General features: G+C 49.5%; 1 protein-coding gene and 1 long non-coding RNA gene across 13 annotated transcripts in view; one reads left to right on the forward strand and one right to left on the reverse strand.

Moving 5' to 3' along the window:
• Window positions 1-12,072, forward strand: part of LOC307213854 — a 164,780-nt gene that overhangs the window by 105,895 nt on the left and 46,813 nt on the right. Inside the window, exon 3 of one of the 7 annotated variants that reach the window (XR_013837711.1) lies at window positions 9,476-9,757. The exons of the other annotated variants lie outside the window; for them this stretch is intronic. This is a non-coding gene — a long non-coding RNA (uncharacterized lncRNA). Of the gene's footprint in view, window positions 1-9,475; window positions 9,758-12,072 lie in introns of those variants that run through there. 7 annotated transcript variants of the gene reach the window in all.
• GRIK1 (glutamate ionotropic receptor kainate type subunit 1) overlaps window positions 1-12,072 on the reverse strand; it is a 159,149-nt gene that overhangs the window by 89,374 nt on the left and 57,703 nt on the right. The window lies entirely within an intron of this gene.

Raw genomic sequence — 12,072 nt, forward strand, 5'->3', positions numbered from 1 at the left:
TTTTTTAAGTGAAGGCATTTTATTTGGGTGTTATTTTTCATAGTTGAGTTTAATGGTACTTACTGGCTCAGAAGCAAGCAAGCAGAGGAGGAGGAATATCGGAGATATTTTTTGCAGCAAAAAATATGCATAAAGTATTATATTAGACCCCAGATCTCCAGACAACATCCCTTCAAAGTCACTGGGACATCTCCAAAAACAAGAGGTTTCAGCAAAACGAGAGGCTTGAGAATTTCATTTTAACTGCTTTTGAGATCTCAGTTCTAATCACTGAGATGTTTTGAATAATGCTCTATTTGTTACTAAAATGAAATCATTCTGAAAACAGTGGCCAAATACAGTGCTAGAATTAGACTGGTTTTGTAACTGCTACAAAAAAATGAAACGACAACAACAAAAATCAAACGATGTTTTCTTCCTCTACTTAGAAGCTCATTCTTTTAAATGACACAGAGAGATAAGATGTCTGAAAGTGCAGATACGTCACACTATGGATCTTTATTCCCAACACAATTCTAAATTAAAACTCTGTTTCAAGTGCATTTTTAACAATTGTTTGTGTTGAAATGAAGTTGGCATTGATGATTTGCACAAAATGCACAAATAAACTGGAGAACTGTCACTTGTAGCCTATATAACAAAATTGTGGAAGGGTTACATATAAAATGACCTGTTACTGAAATGCTACTATGCCCCATATAGTAATTATGGCTAAATCTTATATTGGAGGTGCAGCCATGGTACAACAGCAGCCTGCCAGAGTCAATAACTCTTCAAAAAATCAATTACATTTTTATAAGCTAGATTTTTGAATACCCTTCATTTTTAAAAGGTCTGACAGTTTATGTGACTCCAGTTGAGGTAAGCATTTTCAAAGTATAGCCTAGATAGATTTTTACAAGATGACTAACGCTTGATTATTTAGATATCACTCAGAGTCTTCAAAATCCTCTTCTTGAATGTTTTTAAAGACTGGATGATATCCAAATTATCAAACATAAGTCATACTCAGAGCAGACCCACTGAAAATCAATGGAATTAAGTAACTTAAGACAATTGATTTCAATGGATCTACTCTGAGTATGACTTAATTGGATATTATCCGGTATCTGTGTCACTATTAAAATATTAATGCAAGGAAATAGCATATTCAATTTAAAAACTGCAAAGCAAAATAGCAGCTATTTTCTCATGTATTTTGGGACCAAATTTGTAGAATGCCTTATACAAAAATTATAGGCAGCTACTGTATATCGGTTCATTAGTGGGGCGGGGGGGGGGGGAGTACAAATGCCACAGTAGTTTATCCAGATATCACAGTTGGAAGGAACTCAGTCATGACAGGAAACACCAGAAAAACCAATACTTTACTACCATGATGTCATGAGAGAGAATTATGAACAAGGAAACAGGTTTCCTCACACAGATTGCCTTCAGGGTTTGATCTTGTGGCTAGTCTGGAAAAAGCTTAATAAAAAGCCCAGGTTTGAACAACACACCTGTCAGAGCTGCCTCCAGGTCCCAGCTCACAGAGGACCAACGCTAGGCTGTAGTTATGTACAAAAGTCTTTATTGAGATTCAGTCTCCATTTTAAATCCGCAGCGTGCAGCTCTACGTCCCGACCTTAGACCGGCGAAGTCCTGTCTGAGTCTCCTCCCCCTCCACACCAGTTTAAGACTCTCGCTTTGCTCCACCTCTTCCTAAATTCCTTTCTCCTCTGGGTCCTCCTGCCCGCTAGGGTCTCATCCTTCCTGGACTCCTCTGACGCTGACCCTGACGATTCTTGCCCCTCCTTCCGGCGGGCTTTAGGACCTGGTTCCCTATCCGGGCTACCTTCTGTGCCGCTCGCCTGTACCTTTGAACTTGGCGCGCGCGCCCAGCCTGCAACTTTCCTCTTAACCGTTAACTCGCTCTCTGATGGAGGCGTGGTCCACCCTGACTCATCTTCTCTCGCTGGTGGTGCATGTGTGGGCTCTGACACCTGGAACTCCTCCCCCCCACTACGCTCTGGTGGGGAAGCTGGTCCTGATTTGCAACTGCTGCTCTGGGAGTCCCCGCTGGCCCCTTGCTTCTGGGGTGTCCCCCTTGGGTCGCCCCTTGTCCTGCCCATCGGCGCCCCCTTCTGTGAATCTTCCGATTCGCTGGAGAGGCTCATGGAATCTATCGAGCTGCTGTCATATTCTCCTACGCTGCCCTCGGATTGCTCCCCCTCGCTTTCCATCTCCTCTCCTCCCTGCGCTCCCGCTGAGTCCCTGACATCCATCCCCCCCTCGAAGCCCCCCCTTCCCCCCTCCCCCTCTTCTGGCGTGGGTTCCGGGTGCTCCAATGCTATGGGGGTGCCTGCCGGATACCGGTCTTCCCCCCTGGCATGCTGCCAGTCCGTGACGGGTACATCGACGTCGCTCTCCTCCGCTTCCATCTCGTTGCCGGCGTGCTCGAAACCAGGATCCTCCCCCAACCCGTCCATGCCCCCTTGTTCCCCCATTTCCTCTGGGTAGTCTGCGTGCCAGGGCCCTCTGAGCAGTCTCCTGCGCCACTCCTCCTCGGGTTGAGTGTCCCACCAATAAGAGCGCTCCGCACCCAAGTCTGAGACCGACCCCTCCGGCGAGGTAGTCTCTGGAACCGTCTCCTCAGCCGAGGAGAACCCCTGAAACGTACTGGCTGAGAGTGTGGGGGTGAAAAGATATTCATCAAAATAATCCTCCGGCATGGGCCTGTGTGGGAAGAGTGCGTGGAACTCGTCTTTGAGGTAGTGCTCCTCCACCGCATAGTACGGCACCCAGCTGTTGGCGCTGGCCGGGGCACCTTCCCTTGCGATGAGATATTCGACGCCCTCTTCCCCCCATCTCGAGTCCAAAATCTCTGTCACCTCGTTGAGTGGCCCCGCCCTCGGCGACCCCCCTGTCATGGGTGCATCTCTAAGCGGACTGGGAGCTGTTCCTGGCTCCTGAAACCTGTGAGGTGCCTTGTAGGGCGTTAGCACCGATCTATGAAAGACCGGGTGCATTCTGGAACCCTCCGGTAGTGTCAAACGGAAAGCCACTGGGTTGATCTGTGCCTCGACTAGGTAAGGGCCCAACTGCTTGTGTCCTAGCTTCTTCTTAGCTAAGGATCTGGCCGGCACTGCCTGGGCCGCTAACCAGACCCAGTCCCCTACCCGTATGTCCTCCCCCACTCTTCTGTGTTTGTCTGCTTGCATCTTGTATACGTGTTTTGCTAGGTCTAACTGTCTACGGAGCTGTTCATGGACCTCCTGTAACTCCTCTGCCAATGCCTCTGCTCCCTGTGGCTCCCCCTCCCCCTCTTTCTCTAAGCCCGGGAAGGTCCTGGGATGTCGCCCGTGGTTGGCAAAAAACGGTGTCACCCCCGTGGACACGTGTTGTGTGTTGTTGTAGGCAAACTCGGCCAGGGGCAGATAGTCCACCCAGGTCGAGGGCTGCTGGTTGGCGTAACATCTCAGGTACTGCTGCATGACGGCGTTGACCCTCTCCGCTTGTCCGTTGGTCTGCGGGTGTCTTGCCGACGCTAGGTTGACCTTGACGTTCAGGATTCCCATCAGCTTCCGCCAGAAACTCGAGATGAACTGGCGCCCCCTGTCGGACAGGATAGACCGTGGCAGGCCGTGCACCTTGAACACGTGGTCTATGAACAGCTTGGCTGTCTGTTCCGCTGTGGCCACCTTCGCGCAAGGAATGAAGTGCGCCATCTTGGTGAACATGTCGACTACCACGAGTACTGCTGTTTTGCCCCTCGAGCTGGGCAGGTCAGTGACAAAGTCCAAGGCTACCCTCTCCCACGGTTCGGACGGGGTCTGTAGCGGTTCTAACAGTCCCGCCGGCGGTCTGTGTACTGGCTTGGCCCTTTGGCAGGTGTCGCACCTCGTGACGTAATCCGCGACTTCTCCCCGCATCTTGGGCCACCAAAAGTCTCTGGCTACTAATTCCACTGTCTTTTCCTTGCCGAAATGTCCGGCGCTTGGTGCGTCGTGTAGCTGTTGCAGTACTGTCGCGCGGAGTTCATCTCCCGGTACGTAGATGGCCCCCTTGCGGAGGAGCAGTCCGTCGCGTATCTGGAACTCGTCGTCCTTTGCCGTGCCGTTGCGCACCTCCTCCATCTTGGAGCGCGCGAAGGAATCTGTTAGCAGCTCGCGCCGTATCGCTTCCAGGTCTACTGTGGCAGAAGCGCATGCCCACGCCTTGGGTGCGAAAATGTGTTTGGCCGCTACCGGTGCTGCTTCCTCCAGATACTGCGGCTTCCTGGATAGCGCATCAGCCATGACGTTGTTGTCTCCGGGGATATATTCTATCCTGAAGTCGAAATCCGCAAAGAACTCCGCCCAGCGGATGTGTCTCTGGTTCAGGAACCGCGCCGTGCGCCAGTACTCCAGGTTCTTATGGTCCGTGCGAACTTGCACCGTGTGTTTGGCTCCGATGAGGAAGTGCCGCCACGCCTTGAATGCTGCATGAATGGCCAGCAACTCTCTGTCCCAGATGGTGTAGTTCTGCTCCGACTTGCTGAGTTTCCTGGAGTAGAAAGCACACGGCCTCCAATCCCCTTGCGGGTCTCGCTGCAACAGGACTGCCCCCACGGCTCTGTCGGAGGCATCCGTCTCCACCCTCATGGGCTTGCTGGGGTTCACATGCAGCAGTTGTTCCTCGGAAGCAAAAAGACGCTTGAGTTTCTGAAAGGACTGCTCCGCCTGCTCCGTCCAGATGAACTTCTTCTTCTTGGAGCTGAGGGTGTCCGTGATGGCCGCCGTCTGCATAGCGAAACCCTTGATGAACTTGCGATAAAAGTTAGCAAAGCCGACAAACCTCTGGACCTCCTTCCGATTGCGCGGGCTCTTCCAGTCCAGTACTGATCGTACCTTGGCACTGTCCATGGCGATTCCCTTGTCGGACAGCTTGTAGCCCAGGAAATCCACCTCCGTCATGTCGAACTGGCATTTCTCCAGCTTGGCGTAAAGCCTGTGCTCCCGTAGTCTTTGCAGGACTTCCTTGACATCTCCCTCGTGAGCCTCCTGCGATTCCGAGAAGATCAGAATGTCGTCCAGGAAGCAGACACACTTCTTGTAGAGGAGCCCCGCTAACACGTGATGCATGAATGCTTGGAAGCAGTGGGAGCCATTTTGTAAACCGAAGGGCATAACCCTATACTCATAGGTGCCCAAGGGCGTGAACATGGCCGTCTTCCACTCGTCGCCCTCCCGCATGCGTATAAGATTGTACGCCCCTCGTAGATCCAGCTTGGTGAAGATGCGTCCCTTCCTCACCGTCGCGAGCAAGTCGTCGATCTTGGGCATCGGGAAAGCCGTGGGCTTGGTTTTCGAATTTAAAATTCTGAAATCAACTACAAGCCTCTTCTGGGGCGTGTCCTTCTTCTTCACAAAGAACACAGGACTGCCCCCCACTGCTTTGGATTCTCGGATGAATCCCCGCTTCAAATTGTGATCTATGAACTCCCTGAGCTCTTGCAGTTCGTCTTCAGACATGGAGTACAGTTTTCCGGTCGGCAGCGTTGCCCCCGGCAGGAGGTCAATCTTGCAGTCGTAGGGTCTGTGGGGAGGCAGCTTGTCCGCTTCCTTCTCGCAGAAGACCTCCAAAAACGCCTTGTACTTGTCGGGTACCGCTTGCAGCATGCCCAGTTGTAGCTGTGGGTCATCCTCTTGCCCCTCGTCCTCCTGGTTAGTCATGATGCAATGTTCTGAGCAGTAGGAGGAGCAGAAGGTCAATTTACGCTGGTACCATGCCAATGCCGGGCTGTGCCTGTCCAACCAGCTCATGCCCAACACTATGGGCGTGTCTGACAGTTGGGTGACGTTGAAGCTGATGACTTCGCGGTGATTTCCAATGCGCATCACCATTGGCGGCGTTTGCTGTACCACCTGTCCCCCCAGCAATTCTCTTCCATCGACTGTCACTACTTTCAGGGGCATCGTGGCAGGCAGGAGCGCTATGCTATGTTGCTTGATGAAATCCACCCCCATAAAGTCTGCATTGCTACCAGAGTCAATGGTAATAGGCACTTCCATGGTGAGCCCATTGGGAAGCTGGAGTGTTGCGGTGAGCTGCACCACTGGTTTGGGCGGGAGGGGGTCTGTGGGCTGTAAGATTCCTGGGGACTGCTTTATTGATTCGTCTGGCTGGGCCCCAGCGGCTCTGCTTCCAGCCAGACTTCGTCGTTTCCCTGCTGCGGTTCCCTCTGCTGAGCTGCTTCTGTTACTTTTGCTGAGGCTGCATTGTGCTTGTGGAGCCTCTGGGGGCACTCTTTTGCCATATGCTGAGCACTTTCGCAGATGTAACACTTCCTGTTCCCTCTAGGAGGCTTCACCTTGGCTGCTCCTGGTGTGAGGGCTCTGGTCGCTGACTGAGCCTTGGCACCACCTATCTCCATCGGCTCCTCTCCCCCTCCCAGTGGAGGCGTGGATTGAGCGCGCGCTGAGTCTCTGGGAAAGAAAGGAGGTGCCCTTGCTGGCGTGCGTCCCCAACGCCCTTCATCTTTGCTCCAGGGACGTTCTTCCAGCCGCACCCCAATCGTCAGCGCCTTCTGGACCACTTCTTGAGTGCTCCGTGGCCTCTCCCCCCTTGCGATTTCGTCTTTCACAGCCCCGTTGAGCCCCTCCCAGAACAGGTCCCTGACGGACGTTGAGTCCTTTTCCCATCCCAGCGCGTTGACCAATGCAAAAAAGCGGGAATGATATTGCCTTACAGTGGCTCTGCCTTGTTTCAGACCGTGAATCTCTCTTCTAGCGACATCCACATCTATCTCTGATAAAAAACAAGCGTCCATCGCCTTAATGAAGGCTTTTGCGTTTTGGAGGGCTGGATCATTATCTCTCCACAGATTGCGCAACCACGCTTTAGCTTCTCCATGGAGATGCGTTAGTATGAAGCCTACTTTCTCCTGCTCATCTCTAAAGTCCTTCTCCAGCAACTTTAGCGCAAAAACTACGTCTGCTCTGAAGTTAGGATATTGCTGCAGACTCCCATCGAAATGCGACACCAGGCTCCCCCCTCTCTTCCCGAGCCCGATCCCTTCGGATTTGGCTGCCGGTGGCCCCTGTTTAGTCAACATTTCCAACCTGTTTTGCAGATCCTTGCAGACAGCATCTGATTCCTCTTCTCTCCTCCTTGCCGCTCGTATTTCTGCGTTAAGTTGTACCACTGCTTCTTGCAAAGCTGCCAGTCGTTCTTCTGTAGTCATCTTGTGCTGCTTTTGTGAGCTCGCGAAGCACCAATCTTCGCCCCTCGCTGCGTCCTCTCACGTTGCGAGGTTCTTTGAAATTAGAGACAGGACTTACTGTCAGAGCTGCCTCCAGGTCCCAGCTCACAGAGGACCAACGCTAGGCTGTAGTTATGTACAAAAGTCTTTATTGAGATTCAGTCTCCATTTTAAATCCGCAGCGTGCAGCTCTACGTCCCGACCTTAGACCGGCGAAGTCCTGTCTGAGTCTCCTCCCCCTCCACACCAGTTTAAGACTCTCGCTTTGCTCCACCTCTTCCTAAATTCCTTTCTCCTCTGGGTCCTCCTGCCCGCTAGGGTCTCATCCTTCCTGGACTCCTCTGACGCTGACCCTGACGATTCTTGCCCCTCCTTCCGGCGGGCTTTAGGACCTGGTTCCCTATCCGGGCTACCTTCTGTGCCGCTCGCCTGTACCTTTGAACTTGGCGCGCGCGCCCAGCCTGCAACTTTCCTCTTAACCGTTAACTCGCTCTCTGATGGAGGCGTGGTCCACCCTGACTCATCTTCTCTCGCTGGTGGTGCATGTGTGGGCTCTGACACCTGGAACTCCTCCCCCCCACTACGCTCTGGTGGGGAAGCTGGTCCTGATTTGCAACTGCTGCTCTGGGAGTCCCCGCTGGCCCCTTGCTTCTGGGGTGTCCCCCTTGGGTCGCCCCTTGTCCTGCCCATCGGCGCCCCCTTCTGTGAATCTTCCGATTCGCTGGAGAGGCTCATGGAATCTATCGAGCTGCTGTCATATTCTCCTACGCTGCCCTCGGATTGCTCCCCCTCGCTTTCCATCTCCTCTCCTCCCTGCGCTCCCGCTGAGTCCCTGACAACACCAAACCAAAGGCACACCGAGGCTTTTCTTTACATTCATTTTCACTATTTATCAACTGTGTGCTCTGTATCCACCTGCGTACAAATATATTAAAAAGGGCTGGGTGGTGGGAGCAAGACCAGTTGCTTTTCTCTTTCAAGGATTCCTTGGATATCTGTATTTCCATATAAGGACTAAATACTGGCCACGGCCGTCATGATGCTCCCCTTCTTCAGTCTGTTCAATAACTTACTTTGATGAAATACCCCACATGTTTTGGTACAATAGTGTGTCCCACATGGTCATACTGCGTCACATTTTCTTTGCAGCTTTAATACTGTATATACAGTACATGATTTTATCCAACTGAGTCAGGACTGGGGAACCTTTTGATATTTTGTCGCATTATTATTATTATTATTCTGTTGGGAGCTGCCCAGAGTGGCTGGGGAAACCCAGCCAGATGGGTGGGGTATAAATAATAAATTGTTGTTGTTGTTGTTGTTGTTGTTGTTGTTGTTGTTGTTCAAACCAGGGGCAACATTCACTTCTTCCAGTGGCCAATGCAGAGCAATGAATGTGAAGTTTACCTTTATGCAGAAGGATGGTTTCTACACATTTGCACACCCCTCTCTATTATCCATCCAGGGAAGGAAGAAGCATTATAAGAAATCAAGGACACCCCAAAACACTCAAGGAGGGGGTGAAGCGGGCCCAGTAGGTAGAATCTCAAGGACTATATAGAAGAGGTTGGAGAACTACATTTGATCCTAGGTCTGAAGTTTCCCACCCCTGCACTAAGTCGTACAGTAGACCCACTGAAAACAGTGGGCTTCAGTTAATCAAGTCCATTGGTTTTAATGTGCCTACATGTGTAGTACTTAGCTGAAGACAATCCACAGAACCTAAGAAGAGCTTGCTGGATCAGGCCACTGGCCCATCTAGTCCAGCATCCTATTCTCACATTGGTCACCCAGATGCACAAGAGCCCTCTCCCCTCCTGTCGTTTCCAGCAACTGACATTCAGAAGCATTGCTGCCTCAGACTTTGGAGGCAGAGGATAGCCATCATGGCTAGTAGTCTTTGTTGTTCTCATGCAAGCATGTTTTGCTCACAAGAATAAAGATGACTAGGCTTCAGAAGGTTAAACTATAGCAAGGATACATAATATCTGCTGGGGGGGGGGAAAGGTTACAATATCACCCAAATGCAAATATTCAGGTGAAAAATGGTTGAGAATACATGCATTAAAAAAATATGCCATAACTCTTCATGCAAGCATGGCTTGCAGGTGCACAGAAGATTTCAGAATAGGATTCAAAAGTGGAAACAGGATTTTAAAAGTCCATATGCAATTTTTGTTTTAACTGTTATCAACATTCCATCGGATAAATGATAGGGTGTGAGACTGGAATTATTTTTCTCATCTGTAGCCTTTATTCCGACCCTGACAGCTGCAATCTTCTCATCCTGCAATGGAGGAAGAAAGGGCCCACACCCACAACCTTGCCACCAGAAATTATTTAAAGCTCCCGGCTGTTAAAGTGAAACAAAAGATAACAGCTCGAGTGACAGCATTCATTCTTATCCCAGACCTGTGTGCAGACACATGAAAAGAAGCTTGCATGCAGAATACTACTTGCATTTAGAATATCCTGCCCAGAGAAATCCAAAAGCTGGTTTTAAAAGAAAAATTAAGTTACTCCACTGCCAACACTTGGCTTAAACACCACTTTTTCCAAAAAGGCACATACTGAGAAGGTCAAGGACACTTGGGTCCCTGGATCAGTTAAGATACACAAATGAAAGCTGAATTTCTAAAGATCCTAGTAGACTGTGTGTCTCCACCAGCAACCTTTTGTGCACCTCAAAGTCAGAGCTAGGATGCTGAGCTTGGAAGCAGAGAATTCAGGTTCAAATATCTGTGCAGCTGTGACTGCAGCTCATGGGAGAGTGGCCTCTTATAGACCAGCTCAGGGGTGGGAAACACTAGGGATGGGCAAATCTGACAATTTCAGCTTCTCTCAGTTTCCTCCTAATATACACATCTTTTCAAAGAAATTTTCATTGCATTTCTTTGTGCATTTTGCTTGGACATTTTATCCAAATACGTGCGTTCTTGAAACTTTACTTGGCTGGAGAACTGCACTGCAAATTGGGAGGTGAGTAAATAGTCAAAGGATGGCTGCAGTTCAGTTTGTATATTGTTTCAGAAAATATGAATCAGGTAAGTTCACCTTTAAATGCAAACTGCAATGGATTCCTCTCTCATTCTCATTTGAGAGCCAGTGTGGTGTAGTGGTTAAGAGCGGTAGTCTTGTAATCTGGGGAACTGGGTTCGCGTCTCCGCTCCTCCACATGCAGCTGCTGGGTGACCTTGGGCCAGTCACACTTCTTTGAAGTCTCTCAGCCCCACTCACCTCACAGAGTGTTTGGTGTGGGGGAGGAAGGGAGAGGAGAATGTTAGCCGCTTTGAGACTCCTTAAAGGGAGTGAAAGGTGGGATATCAAATCCAAACTCTTCTTCATACCTCAGGCCCAAGTAGAATGTGTCTTTGGCCTCTCATAATGCCTATGCGTGCATGTGTGTATGTGTGTAGAAATTAGCCTACTGTGCAAAGACAAACTTTTTCTATTCATTGCTCAGCCCATTTTTTCCTCTGGCATGTGGCCTCAGGAAGGTTGCCCAGAAGGCAGTGTTGCCCTCAGGCTAAAAAGGTTCCCCACTCACAGGTTTATGAAGCTAAAACACAGCTCCTTGGGCGCAACCACATGAGTATCTCTCCTGCTCTATGAGCTGTTCTGGGCACTTGCTGCCATTTCTCCCTCCTTCCCTATGCATTTACCTACACCAGGCCATCTTGTAAATGGGATATTGTGCAGAGGCAGGTAACACTCTCATAAATAACAATGGACTTCTCATAAACAACCAGCCATATTTTTCCTAAGCGGCTGAGTTGCGGCTAGGAGCCCTCTTGTGCACACCAATGAGAATGTTCACATTATGCATGCAGACAAATCAGAGGCCCTTTGAAAATGTCATGTTTTCAATAAATCGCTCCTGCTTCTGGCAGATTGTTCCCTGAGCACTGAGTCACTTCTCAGCCTCTCCTTCAAAAAGTTAGTCATCCATCAAATAATTAATCATGCGCCCCAATCTGAGAAATAAGGGGAATCAAAGTACAAGCTGCTAGGAATTCAAACCTTACCAGAGGTGACATCTCTCCGGCTTGTGCACCCGTGTGCAAGCTTTCTGCATGCTTCCCTTACTGAACCCACCATTCTTGAGATGGAGAATAAAAGGCCTCAATAAATGACTTCCCTCATTATGAAATGTCTTTGGCTCCATTTCAACATTTTAGTGCTCGCAAAAGCTGCTTGTTGCCTGATACACGCCTCCATTCCTTAATTATGAATGAACTGCCAGATCTTGTTTTGTTTTTAAAATTAAATCTTCTTTAATGCCTGGAAGCTAAAGATGGATGAATTGCTTGCAATGAGTGTAACATTGTAAGTAGCCTCTAACCCAAATTTCTTTTTTATTTGGTTTTGATAGGGCCAATTATCTTCCTATTATGCAGAAATCAGTAACGCAGTTCTCAGCATTATTATTTGGTCCACTTCCTCTAGAAAGTTTCTTAAACGGGTTTTTTGAAATTTATTGGCACACCACACTGCTTTTTTCTCCAAGGAAACCAGGGGCAGTGGAGGCCTCAAAAAAATGACGATCCTAACAAGTCCCACCCACCCTGTCAAGCCATTCTCACTACAGTGGTACCTCGCAAGACGAATGCCTCGTAAGACGAAAAACTCGCAAGACGAAAGAGTTTTTCGTTTTTTGAGTAGCTTCACAAGACGAATTTCCCTATGGGCTTGCTTCGCAAGACGAAAACGTCTTGCAAGTTTGTTTCCTTTGTCTTGCAAGTTTGTTTCCTTTTTCTTAAAACCGTGCATTCAGGGGGTGCAGTTGCGACTTGACTTTGAGGACTTGACTCATAGCACGCGGTGTGGTAGCCTTTTTTGAGGTTTTT

Source organism: Podarcis cretensis (genome assembly GCF_951804945.1).
Source record: "Podarcis cretensis genome assembly, chromosome: 4".
Taxonomy (NCBI): domain Eukaryota; kingdom Metazoa; phylum Chordata; class Lepidosauria; order Squamata; family Lacertidae; genus Podarcis; species Podarcis cretensis.